Source organism: Pongo pygmaeus, chromosome 4 (assembly GCF_028885625.2).
Source record: "Pongo pygmaeus isolate AG05252 chromosome 4, NHGRI_mPonPyg2-v2.0_pri, whole genome shotgun sequence".
Classification (NCBI taxonomy): Eukaryota; Metazoa; Chordata; class Mammalia; order Primates; family Hominidae; genus Pongo; species Pongo pygmaeus.
Window position 1 is genome coordinate 21,991,839 of NC_072377.2, and position 13,485 is coordinate 22,005,323.

At 37.8% G+C, this 13,485-nt stretch overlaps 1 protein-coding gene across 7 annotated transcripts in view; it reads right to left on the reverse strand.

The window, feature by feature from the left end:
* CDH12 (cadherin 12) overlaps positions 1-13,485 on the reverse strand; it is a 1,137,841-nt gene that overhangs the window by 15,227 nt on the left and 1,109,129 nt on the right. The window lies entirely within an intron of this gene.

Genomic DNA, 13,485 nt, shown 5'->3' on the forward strand with positions numbered 1-13,485 from the left:
AGAAAATAATTAAATAAACAAATAAAGCATAAAATAATGCACCTGTTTGAACTTGCGCAATATATAATTTTACCTTATGAAGTGTTGCAGATGGATAAACTGTTTTGCTGAAAAGACCTCTTGCCCAGAGGCAGAAAGCTAGATGAATGGGGAGTTTAGATCCAAACCCAGGATTACAAAAATCCAAAGACCATGTTTAGTCCATCATACCTTCCCTGTTGATTGGTTTATGAGTTAAACTCTTGTGCAATGGCACCAAAGACATAATATTCTTTTAGACATCTATCTAGAATACTTCAAAGAATGCATAAAAAAATCATTCCACATGACTGATTTTGAAAGGTATACAATACGTTGCTTAGTTAAAATTCATTTAAAAAATACATAACAAGCTTTTGACACAATAGCTTTAACAGCATTCTCATATTCACATATGACAGCGAAATTCATTATTTGTACCAATACCGACACAGATAACACAAATTGCATATAAATGGTATGTTCTTATAATACCGGGTGTGCTTATAAAAGGTAGATGAATAATCTTGGAGAATTATTCAGAAAATACATATTATTTAAAATTGATATTGGTCACAAGCCACTATCTTATTTGATAGAAACTGTTCGGCCCGGTTTTCACAAGTTATTTCACCTTTCTTCAACTCAGTTTCCTTGTATGAAATATATGGTTTTCATAGGCCCTGCTTCATAGTGCTGTTGCATTAAATGAGATGGTATTTTACAAGGTGTTTGATAAATTTTGGTAAATATAATTACTCATTACCATTTATATTTTGTGGAGATGATCAAGATCTGTTTCTGTTATTGCTATCCATTAGTTACATATTATAAAATATAAATAAAAGTCAACAAGTTGGTTAAACTAAGCTTACTTTTCTAAAGAAATTGGAAATGACAAACAACAGCAATGCCTAATGCCTAGTACTTTAGAATGTTTGCAATGTACAAATATTCAAAAGCACATTACAAACATGAACTCATTTAGACTTTACAGCAACTATGATATAGGCATTATTTTTATCTCCATTGTGTATGTGAAACTCTGAAGAGACAGGGATGTAATTTCTCAAATGTCATAAGTCGAAAGTGGTAAGGCTAGGTTTTGATTCCAGCTGTTCTGATTCCACAGCTCACGCTCTTAAAAGCTATTATATATTGAGCTTTAGATGAAAAAATAAACCACTTTGATAATTATATAGGTACTTACAAAAAGACAACTAATTCATTTCATAAAGTTTAGTAAATGAATGTGAATAACTTAAACTACTCAACATCTGGGTAATGTAAAACTCAATTTCTATTTTTTATTTTACATAGTATATAATGTATGAGTCCTGCAGCTACATGAAAACGAGAATGTCTTTTTTACTTTTTTTCAGTATTACGGTTTTGTTTTACTAAGTTGGTGTGACAATGGTATATCTTCCACAGGGGACAGGAGATGTATTTTATAATATAAGAAAAGGTTATTAAAATGAATTTAGGTCTGGTTTATCTATCAGAAATTAATTATCTTCTGCTAGTTGTAAATTATTTTCTATCCTGCAAAATAGATTCTAATATCTGTTATGAGTAAATTGTTCCAAACTTATTCTTAATATTGTATTTTTTTTATTAACAGTGTTTCCCCAAAAGTACTATTGACATTTTAGCTATGACAGTGTTTTGTTGTGTGAAACTTCCCTGATCACTAGATACCCTACAGATATTTAGAAATATCTAATTTAGAAATATCTAAATTTCCTGAAGATTAAACGTCACAAGGCATCATTGTGGCAATACAAAATAAGTGTCCAAATAGAGAGAAAATAACAAAAAAGATGTATACATTGTTGAAAATGAGTAACAAGTTCATCTGTTTAATAATATTACTCTCTCTTCTATCATATATTTTCAAAACTTTCCATAGTAAAACATTAAGAATGTCACCTAATTTTTTTAAGTGGCCATTTAAGAAGCAATAACATCTGTTTGAGAACTACTGTACTCAAATATGAATTGAAATTTTCACAAGAATGAATAACGCATAGGAGTAATACAGCATACTTTAATTTATATAGAGAGATATTGTACTAAATTATTTTGAAAAGTAATGACCTATTTTCTTACTGACTCATCTAATCAATATTTGGGGAAGCAACGATGAAATTCATTTCACCTTGATTCAGCATGAGTATTATTATGCAATTATTTGAAAATAACACCATATGGAAATTAGTTACTGTTGAATACTTATGAAGGAAATTTAATTATGAACCCAGTAAACATTAAATAATCAAAGTCTTACACAATTAAGTGTTAAGTTCCTAATAGTGAAACCATTTAAATTTCAGTTATTATTGTTCCACATTACCTATATTTAATAGCTAGTTACTAATTTGAGGCTCATATCAGATAACAAAGAAATAATTCTATATTTGACCATTATACCTTCACAATGCTTTGTTAGATCTTCCTCCCTCTATCTTTCAATAATATCAGAGTCAGATCCTATAGCATTTTGAGTCTATTTCATTTAGAACCTGTTTCATTAATATTTTAAAGTACAGTTAAACTAAGAGAAAAAAGGAAAATAATAAATTACCTAAATCTGAAATGAATTAATTACTTCTCATTATAAATGAAATAAAAAACGATAAAGGAATCTTTTAAATTGCTTTATGCAAGAACATAGTTAACAGCTGAAATTGACAAATTCCAACAAAATGCAAATTACCAAAACTGACTCAAGAATAAACAGAAAATCTTAACATAGTTAAAACAGTTAAGAAATGAACTTGTAATGAAAAATCTCCCCACCAAGTAAAGCCCACACCCAGGTGGCTTCACTGAGGAATTCTATCAAATATTTAAGGAACAAATAATATCATTTTCTTACAGTCTCTTTCAGAAATAGAGGAGGAAGCACTTACCGCCTAATCCTATGTGCCTTGATACCAAAGCCAATTAAAACATCACAAAAGCCAAAATCACTGACTATTATTTCTTATAAACATAAGTACAAACACTCCTTAACAAAATATTAGCGAATTAATTCCAGCAGCAAGTTATACAGATAATGTATTATGATGAATGGGTGTTTATCCTAGGGACACAAGGTTGATTTAACATCCAAGAACAATCTCCGTATTAATACAAGGAAGAACAAAATGTTACAAGGCTATCTCAGTAGGCTTGGAATTTGCATTGGACAAAACCCTAGTCCATTCATGATAAAAGCTCTCAAGAAACAATAAATAAAAGGCAGCTTCCTCAACCTGATAAAGTATGTCTATGAGAAACTAATATCATGGTAAAAGACCTTTTTATTCTAACACTGTGCACAGAATAAGAATATGTGCTCTTGAAATACATATATATCTTCAACATTGTCCTTGAGGATTTTATGCATTGAAATCAGACCCAAATATAAATTTTTAAATGATATCCAGATGGAAAGAAAGAAATAAAATGATTATTGCTTAAAGATGACATGACCTCGTAGATGGAAAATGCTAAAGTATCTGCAAATAAACTTACAGATATAATAAAGGAATACATCAAGTTCATGGGATAGGAGATAAATGTAAAACAACAATTGTACACTTAATATACGAGCAAAGTCCAAATTTGTTAGTATATTAATTACCCTTCCATACTCAAAGGAAGGGAGGATAGACCTCACTTCTTGACCAAAAAAATGTCAGCTTCATTGTCAGAAGAACATGTCATATAGGATAGATTTTTAGGTGTGACATACTTAGAATTTGTAATCAGAAATCCCTTTTAGAAATGGGTTCACTGGGAACTACCATTGCAACCTTTGGTAAACCCTGGAAAACCTGAAGTTTAAATATAAAAGAGAATTTAGGCATTATATAAACTTATAGTTCTCATGCTATTCTTCTTAGCATGCTACGTGGTTTCATGAGGACTAAAGATAAGCTGTTGGCATTAACCACCATTTTCTTGATGTAATCTATTGAGATTCCACATAAGATTTTATTTGACAAAGTGTCCTGATCATCTACAAAGTTTGAAAACTACAGATGCACAGACATCTATTTATAGATGAAAAACATTGATATAATCTTTCCTATGATTTCTGTTGGAGTCAAGATGGGAATCCAGATCTTCTCACAGTTTCTCAATGCTCTATGATAGCTATTAACTAACTCAGAGAGCAAGAAGATGGAATGCCTGAAATCTACCAACATATGTGATGATCAAGTGTCCTCATTGAGTCATATTTGGAGCTCATCTAGCCACCAGGCTATGAGGAAGCCCACTTTACATTCAAAGGACAAGGCAGAGCTTCTTAAAATTGTACCTAGTAGATGTGTTTCCAGGAACCAAATGAAAAGTGTAATTGAACATGTTTTGAAAACGGTAAAGTACTAATGAACACAAGGTTCTTGTTAAATTAAAATACACTGGAGTTATTTTGTTTCTTTATTTAAAAATAACATCTCTTTGGAATAACTATAAGAGTCAAAATTCAGCCAGGCATGGTGGCTCACGCTTATAATCCCAGTACTTTGGGAGGCCAAGGTGAGTGGATCACCTGAGGTCAGGAGTTTGAGACCAGCCTGGCCAACATGGTGAAACCCCATGTCTGCTAGAAATACAAAAAGTAGCTGGGCATGGTGGTGGGCACCTGTCATCTCCACTGCTCGGGAGGCAGGAGAATCACTTGAACCTGAGAGGTGGAGGTAACAGTGAGCTGAGATTGTGCCATTGCACTCCAGCTTGGGTGACAAGAGCAAAAGTCCGTCTCAAAAAAAAAAGTTAAAATTCAGTATTGTGATTTCTCAAAGAACTTACAACAGAATTACCCTTCGACCCAGCAATCCCATTATTGGGTGCATACCCAATGGAATCTAAATTGTTGTACCATAAGGACACATGCACGTGTAAGTTCATTGCAGCACTATTTACAATAGCAAAGACATAGAATAAACCCAAATGTCCATCAACAGTAGACTGGATTTTTAAAATGTGGCACATATACATAATGGAATACTATGGGGCCATAAGAAAGAATAAGATCATGACCTTTGCAGAAACCTGGGTGGAGCTGGAGGCCATTATCCTAAGCAAACTAACATAAGAACAGACAACCCAATGCCACATGTTCTCAATTGTAAGTGGGAACTAAACTTTAAGTACATATGAACACGAAGAAGGGATAAGAGACATCAGGGCCTACTTGAAGACAGAGAGTGGGAGGAGGGTGAGGATCAAAAAACTAAAAAACTATTACCTAGTCCAAAATAGTCTGTACGTCAAACTCCCATGATATGCAATTTACATATATAACAAATCTGCACATGCACCCTTGAACCTAAAATAAAAGTTTTAAAAAAAAGTTAAAATTCAATTGTGTGACTGTGTTCTAAATTACAACTACAATAAATTCTAGAATGGAATCTTAGCCTTTTATGCCACAAAACTGAATTATATTAGTGCAAACTCAGTAAGATATAATAAATGAATGATATAGGTTGATACAGGCTTTCTTTGACTTTTCTCTTTAGTTCAGTTATTTTTAAATGGCACATTAAATTATTCCATGCCTAATATAATCTGTAGCTAGTCTGGGAAATCCATAAAGATAATTTATTCACCAATATACTTCTGTGACTCCATAAAAGTGGATTCAAAGATTTTCTGATGGGCAATTGGTTGAGAGTGTTAAGTTATTATTTAAGGACATGGAATCAATAAAAAGGAGTGTCTGGGTTAAGATTAGGGGTTGTGGAGATCAAGGCTCTTATCATATAGATGAAGCCTCTAGGTAGAAGGCTTCAGAGAGAATAGATGGTGAATGTCTCTTATCGGACCCAAAAAGGTACTAGATTCTTAGTTAAATCTCTCCGGGATCAGGAAAAGACCTGAAAAAGAAAGAAAACGATGTACAGAATGTAAATTTTCCCCCATGAGAAATAGCATTGCAGGCCCATTTCAAAATATGTCAAATAAATATATTTTGGGGTAAATTACTTTGATTCCTTTTAGGGCCTAGCTATCTGTCATGTCATGTGATGTCACTAGAGTCAGGATGAAATTTGGTATCTTATTGCTACAAAGAGTCTGTTTTGTCATTCGTAAGATCTTTGTTTTAATGTTATTGCTGATCAGTTGTGCCTGATTTCCAAAAGGAAGAGAGTATTGTGAGACATGTTTGACTCCCCTTCCCATCATCATAGCCTGAGCTAAGTTTTTCAGATTTACTTTGGAATCCTCTTGGTTGAGAGGAGGGGTCCATTCAGTGAGTTGTTGGACTTAGAATTTTATTTTTGGTTTACACTGTAACCAACATAAATTTTCAAAAATACCAGTAAGATCAAGTTCTGTCTTAGATTATATCTCCTCAATGTGTACCTCTTTGCTTCAGGATAAAAATCAAAATATCAGAACATGCTGAGAAAGAAAAAATCATATTTGTCATCTGGATTTTCTTCATTACTGGGAGGCAAAGGGTATGGTGAGAAACAGAGGCACACAGACCACAGGGAGAGGAGTTTTACCTTGTACTCATCCTCGGTTTCTTTTCTCTTTCCTATTCTGAAATCCTGTATATTTTTCTGAATATTTTATGCTTTCTTCCATTTCTAGAGCTTGATGTATGCTATTTCTGCCAACAAAAATATCTTTTTATCTTCTTACTATTTTTCCCCTAAGTTTTATACTTCTCCGTTTAGATGCCATGTTACTGTACCAGGTTTCCCAGGTATCCTTCTGTCTGCTCCTCTAACACCCTGCTGCTTTGCTTCTTTTCTGTGTTAACATTTTAGTGCATTGGGAGGCTAAGGCTGGCAGATCACTTGAGGTCAGGAGTTCGAGACCAGCCTGGCTAACATGGTGAAACCCCACTTCTATTAAAAATAGAAAAATTATCCAGGTGTGGTGGCACACACCTGTAATCCCAGCTACTCGGGAGGCTGAGGCTCAAGAATCACTTGAACCTGGGAGGCGGAGGTGGCAGTGAATAGAGATCATGCCACTGTACTCCAGCCTGGGTGACGGAGCAAGACTCTGTCTCAAAAGCAGCAACAACAACAACAACAACAAAAACAAACCATTTTAGTGCAGTATTCTAATTGCCAGTTCACTATCTCTGAAGTCTACTAGGCTGGAAGCTCATCTGAGGAAGACATTAATTTTTTTGTAAAATTTGTGTCTTGGGAATAAATAAACAAATGAGTACAAAATGTTGTTGTTATATTGATGATAAATATTTTCTTGAAATATTAATACATAAAAGTTATGATATAATAACGTTGATTTAAGATATATTAATTATGTACATATCCGTAAGTTCCAGAAAGTATTATAGACCATGAGATTTAAAGATATATGAGAGAACATCTTTTTTATTATTGAGATGGAGTCTCACTCTGTCACCCACGCTGGAGTGCAGTGGCGTGATCTCGGTTCACTGCAACCTCCGCCTCCCGGGTTCAAGTGACTCTCCTGCTGCAGCCTCCCTAGTAGCTGGGACTACAGTCACAGGCCACCACGCCCGGCTAATTTTTGTAATTTTAGTAAAGAAGGGTTTCACAATATTGGTCAGGCAGGTCTCGAACTCCTGACTTCAGGTGATCCACCCACCTCGGCCTTCCAAAGTGCTGGGATTATAGGTGTGAGCCACCGTGCCTGGCCCAAATAGGGTCTTTGATACTAAGAAGTATGAACTTATAAGTATCATCATATACTATATCATATTGAATCTATTCCTATAGTAATTAGATTCAATATGATACAGTATATGATGTCAACAAAATAACATCTCCATGTAAAAACATTTTCTAATTGTGAATTCTGTCTTGTATGTGATACTAAAAAGAATTTTATCTACGTGTCTAAATATAATTTTTATCCAAATTTCAACCTTCAGGTGAAAAGTCCATGATGTAGTTTTAATTTCCTGTGATAATCAGATACTAATTAAGAAAAATATAAGCCTGGCATTATAGTTGTACATGTGATTTTGATGGAGCAATTAGATTGATTTAAAGTATTCCTAAGCAGTTTGATTACAGTAATGTACGTAAAAGCAGTTGAAAATTTAAGATAAAATATAGTCTATCACAATACAAATTTGGATTTCATTACATTTACATAGCATATAATAATGAGAAAAATGGTATTATTTCTAAATTACACTGATGATTATGCTGATGTTAATGATTATTATTTCCCATGTATATGATACATTACAGTGCTTTATGAAATGATGTGAAAACTTTATTAGTGATTCTCTCTTCAAAGTATTACTCTTCAAAGTTGTGATGGTTAATTTGAGTGTCAACTTGATTGGATTGAAGGATTCAAAATATTGTTCCTGGATGTGTCTGTGAGGGTGTTGCCAAAGGAGATTAACGTTTGAGTCAGTGAACTGAAAGAGGGAGACCCACCCTCAATTCGGGGACTGAAAGAGGGAGACCCACCCTCAATTCGGGTGGGCCCCATCTAATCAACTGCCAGTGGGGTTAGGATAAAAGTGGGCAGAAGAACGTGGAAGAACTGGACAAGCTGAATCTTCTGGCCTCCATCTTTCACCTGTGCTGGATCCTTCCTGCCCTCGAATATCAGATTCCAAGTTCTCCAGCTTATAAACTCTTGGACTTACACCAATGATTCCCCTGGGGCTCTTGGGCCTTCAGCCACAGACTGAAGGCTGCAACTATTGCCTACCCTACTTTTGAGGTGTTGAGACTTGCACTGGCTTCCTGGCTCCTCACCTTGCAGATGGCCTGTTGTGGGACTTCACCTTGTGATCCTGTGAATCAATTATCTTAATAAACTCCCCTTCAGATATTCATCATTCCTAGAAGTTCTGTCCTTTTAGAGAACCCTGACTAATTCAGCTTTTAGTACCAGGAGTGGTTCTAGATAAATAGAATTATAAAGATGGGTTTATTTAGCTGGTTTTGGGGTTTTTGGAGTTGGCTGCTTATATGATTAGACTCAAAAATGCTAAGGACTCTGCTTCTAATAGTATGCAGAACACTGATAGTCCTTGATGTGAACTGTTTAGAGAGTTATGCAAAATAAATGAATTTTATACTCCTGATTCATTGCTCATGAGAGGCAAGGAGTTTTGTGACTCTATACCTAATACCTTTGACCACATGTGGAGAAGCAAGAAACATAATGAAGTTAGTTGTTTGCTGGACACAGTGGTGAAAGAAAACAATAAACTCAGAGAGTCTAACTCCTGGCTCCAGAAGCAGATACTGAGCCTGGAATCTTCTAAGATTGCCCTGAGTGAGAGTCTTATCTCCTATAGAGAAAAAGCTGAAATTGTGGAAAATCAGACAAAAGGTCTTATAATGAGAGTGGCTGACCTGCAACAAAAAGTACACGCACAGGCTGGGCGCGGTGGCTCACGCCTGTAATCCTAGCACTTTGGGAGGCAGAGGCGGGCGGATCACGAGGTCAGGAGATCAAAACCATCCTGGCTAACATGGTGAAACCCTGTCTCTACTAAAAATACAAAAAATTAGCTGGACATGGTTGCAGGCGCATGTAGTTCCAGCTACTTGGGAGGGTGAGGCAAGAGAATGGCCTGAACCTGGGAGGTGGAGCTTGCAGTGAGCCGAGATCAGCCACTGCACTCCAGCCTGGGTGACACAGCAAGACTCTGTCTCAAAAAAAAAAAGTACATGCACAGCCTTGTCGGTGATTACTTTTAAAGTGAGGGCATTGGAAAAGAATGGGACCCTGCAACTTAGAATGGGAACCGATGAGAGGGCCCTGATAAGGGTAAGGACACTGAGCTTGTAAATCCTGATAAGCCTTTATTGTCAGAGGAAACGGCTTTCGCAACCCCAATGGTGGCAACATCCCCTCCCCCACCCACACTGCCATCAACCTTTCCACATTTGTCTAAGGAGATAAACCCTGTGCTGCCTAAGGCAAAAATGATGGCCTCCCCTGAGGCAGTTGTCAGGCAAGACAATGCTGATTCTCTTCAGGACCCACCCCCAACACCGCTGTTTGTGTCTAGACTTATAACTAGACTGAAGTCCCTGCAGGACCCTAGAGGTGATTTTCAGAGGGTAACCCACAAGGAGGTGCACTACACTCCCACAGAACTTCTTGAGTTTTCTAATTTATATGAGCAGAAATCTGGAAAACAGGAATGAGAATCGATATTAAGGGTGCGGGATAATGGTGGAAGGAGTATAAAGTTGAATCAGGTTGAATTTATTGATTTGGGCCCACTAAGCAGGAATACTACATTTAATGTTGCAGTTGGTGGAGTTCAGAAAGGTTCTAATACTTTATTTGCTTGGTTAGCTGAAATATGGATTAAAAGATGGCCCACTATGAGTGAGCTGGAAATGCATAATCTCCCTTGGTTTAATATAGAGGAAGGGATCCAAAGACTTAGGGAGATTGTGATGCTAGAGTAGATTAGTCACCTATTCATCCCAGCTGGGAGGGTCTAGAAGACATACGCTTCACCAATAATTTCCAAAATAGATTTGTGAAGGCAGCACCTGCATCCTTGAAGAGTTCTGTGATTGTTCTTCTCTGTATGTGGGATCTTACGTTGGGAACCACAGTCACTCAACTATAAAATTTAAATGCAATGGGAATAATTGGATTCCAAGGTGGCAGGGGCCAAGAGACGGCACTCAGTCATTAAAGGCAAGGTGGGCATAGCTACTGTAATGGACAGCAGAGGCAAAGCAGCAATCAAAATAGACATGTGTAGAGCTCTGACACTGGCTAATTAATCACAGTGTTCCTAGAATTTAAATAAACAGGAAGCCTACTATATTCTTACTTAATTTATATAAGCAGAAAACTTCCCAATCAAGTGAACAGAAGACTAATTTGAATTCTAAAAACAGAGAACCACGGCCTCTCACTCAATTTCCAGACTTGTACTAGTTTACAGACCCAGAACCCCTTGAATGGAGGGAGGACAAGTCCCCTTGAGGAAGGACCCCACTACTCTACCAACAATTTATGCTGTTAATCTTTCTCCCATCTTTCCCCAAGGAGACCTCTGGCCTTTTACCATGGTAACTGTGCATTGGGGAAAGGGACATGATAAGACTTTTTGGGGATTATTGGACACTGGCTCTGAGCTGACCTTTATTCCAGAGGACCCAAAACGTCATTGTGGTCCTCCAGTTAAAGTAGGGGCTTATGGAGGTCAGATAATTAATAGAATGAGTAATAGGTCAGATAATTAATTAAATATAAGGATAATTAAAACAGTGAGTCCAGTGGGTTCCCAGACTTATTCTGTGTTCATTTCCCCAGTGCCAGAAGGCATCATTGGCATAGAAATACTTAGCAGTTGGCAGAACCCACATATTGGCTCCTTGACTGGTAGAGTGAGGGCTATTATGGTGGGAAAGGCCAAATGGAAGCCATTAGGGCTGCCTCTACCTAGAAAATTAGTAAATCAAAAACAATATTGCATCCCTGGGTAAATTGAAGAGTTTAGTGCCACCAGTAAAGACTTGAAAAACACAAGGGTAGTAATTCCCACCACATCCCCATTCAACTCTCCTATTTGGCCTGTGCAGAAGACAGACGGATCTTGGATAATGACAGTGGATTATCATAAGCTTAACCAAGTGGTGACTCCAATTGCAGCTGCTATACCAGATGTGGTTTCATTGCTTAAGCAAATTAACACATCTCCTGGTATCTGGTATGCAGCCATTGATTTGGCAAATGCCTTTTTCTCTATTTTTGTCCATAAGGCCCACCAGAAGCAATTTGCCTTCAGCTGGCAAGGCCAGAAATATACCTTTACTGTCCTACCTCAGGGGTATATAAACTCTCTAGCTTTGTGTCATAATCTTCTTGTTCAGAGAGACCTTGATCATTTTTTGCTTCCACAAGATATCACACTGATCCATTACATTGATGACATTATCCTGATTGGATCCAGTGAGTGAGAAGTAGCAAACACATTGGACTTATTGGTGAGACATTTGCATGCAGAAGATGGAAAATAAATAAGACTACAATTCAGGGAACTTCTACCTCAGTAAAATTTCTAGGAGTCCAGTGGTGTGGGGCATATTGAGATATTCTTTCTAAGATGAAGGATAAGTTGCAGCATTTGGTCCCTCCTACAACCAGGAAAGAGGCGCAATGCCTAGTAGGCCTATTTGGATTTTGGAGGCAACATATTCCGTATTTGGGTGGGTAACTCCATCCTATTTATCAAGTAACCTGAAGGGCTGCCAGTTTTGAATGGGGTCAAGAACAGAAGGTTCTGCAACAAGTCCATGCTGCTGTGTAAGCAGGTCTGCCACTTGGGCCATATGACCCAGCAGATCCAATGTTGCTTGAGGTGTCATGGATGCTGCTTGGAGCTTTTGGCAGGCCCCCATAGCTGAAACACAGCAGAGGCCTCTAGGATTTTTGAGCAAGGCCCTGCCATCTTCTGCAGATAACTACTCTCCTGGTATCTGCTCTGCTTCTGCAGATAACTACTCTCCTGTCTCTCTCTCTTGGCCTGTCACTGGGCTTTGGTGGAAACTGAATGTTTGACTATGGGTCATCAAGTCACTATGACATCTGAACTGCCTGTCATGAACTGGGTGCTTTCTGACCCGTGTAGCCATAAAGTGGCTCATGCACAACAGCATTTCATCTTCAAATGTAAGTGGTATATATGTGATTGGGCTCAAGAAGGTCCTGAGGGCACAAGTAGGTTACATGAGGAAGAGGCTCAAATGTCCATGGTCCACACTCCTGCCACCCTGCCTTCTCTCCCTCAGCCTGCACTGGTGGCCTTATGAGAAGTTGACAGAGCAAGACAAGACAAGGGCCTGTTTTACAGATGTTTCTGCCTGATAGGCAGTCACCACCTGAAAACGGACAGCTGTAATACTACAGCCCCTTTTTAGGACATCCCTGAAGGACAGTGGTGAAGGGAAATCTTCCCAGTGGGCAGAACCTTAAGCAGCCCACCTGGTTGTGACTTTGTTTGGAGGGGAAATGGCCAGATGTGTGATTATATACTGATTCATGTGCTGTGGCCAATGGCTTAGCTGGAGGGTCAGGGACTTGGAAGAAACACGATTAAAAAATTGATGACAAAGAAACTTGAGGAAGAGGTATGTGGATAGACATCTCTGAGTGGTCAAAAACTATGAAGATATTTGTAACTCATGTGAGTGCTCACCAAAGGGTGACCTCAGCAGAGGAGGATTTTAATAATCAAGTGGGTAGAATGACTCATTCTATGGACACCACTCAGCCTCTTTCCCTAGCCACTGTTGTCATTGCCCGATGGGCCCATGAACAAAGTGGCCATGGTTGCGGGGATGGAGTTTATGCATGGGCTTAGCAACATGAACTCCCATTCACCAAGGCTGACCTGGCTACGGCCACTGCTGAGTGCTCAATTTGCCAGCAGCAGAGAGCACACTGAGCCCTTGATATGGCACCATTACTTGGGGTGATCTGGCAGCTACTTGGTGGCAGGTGGATTATACT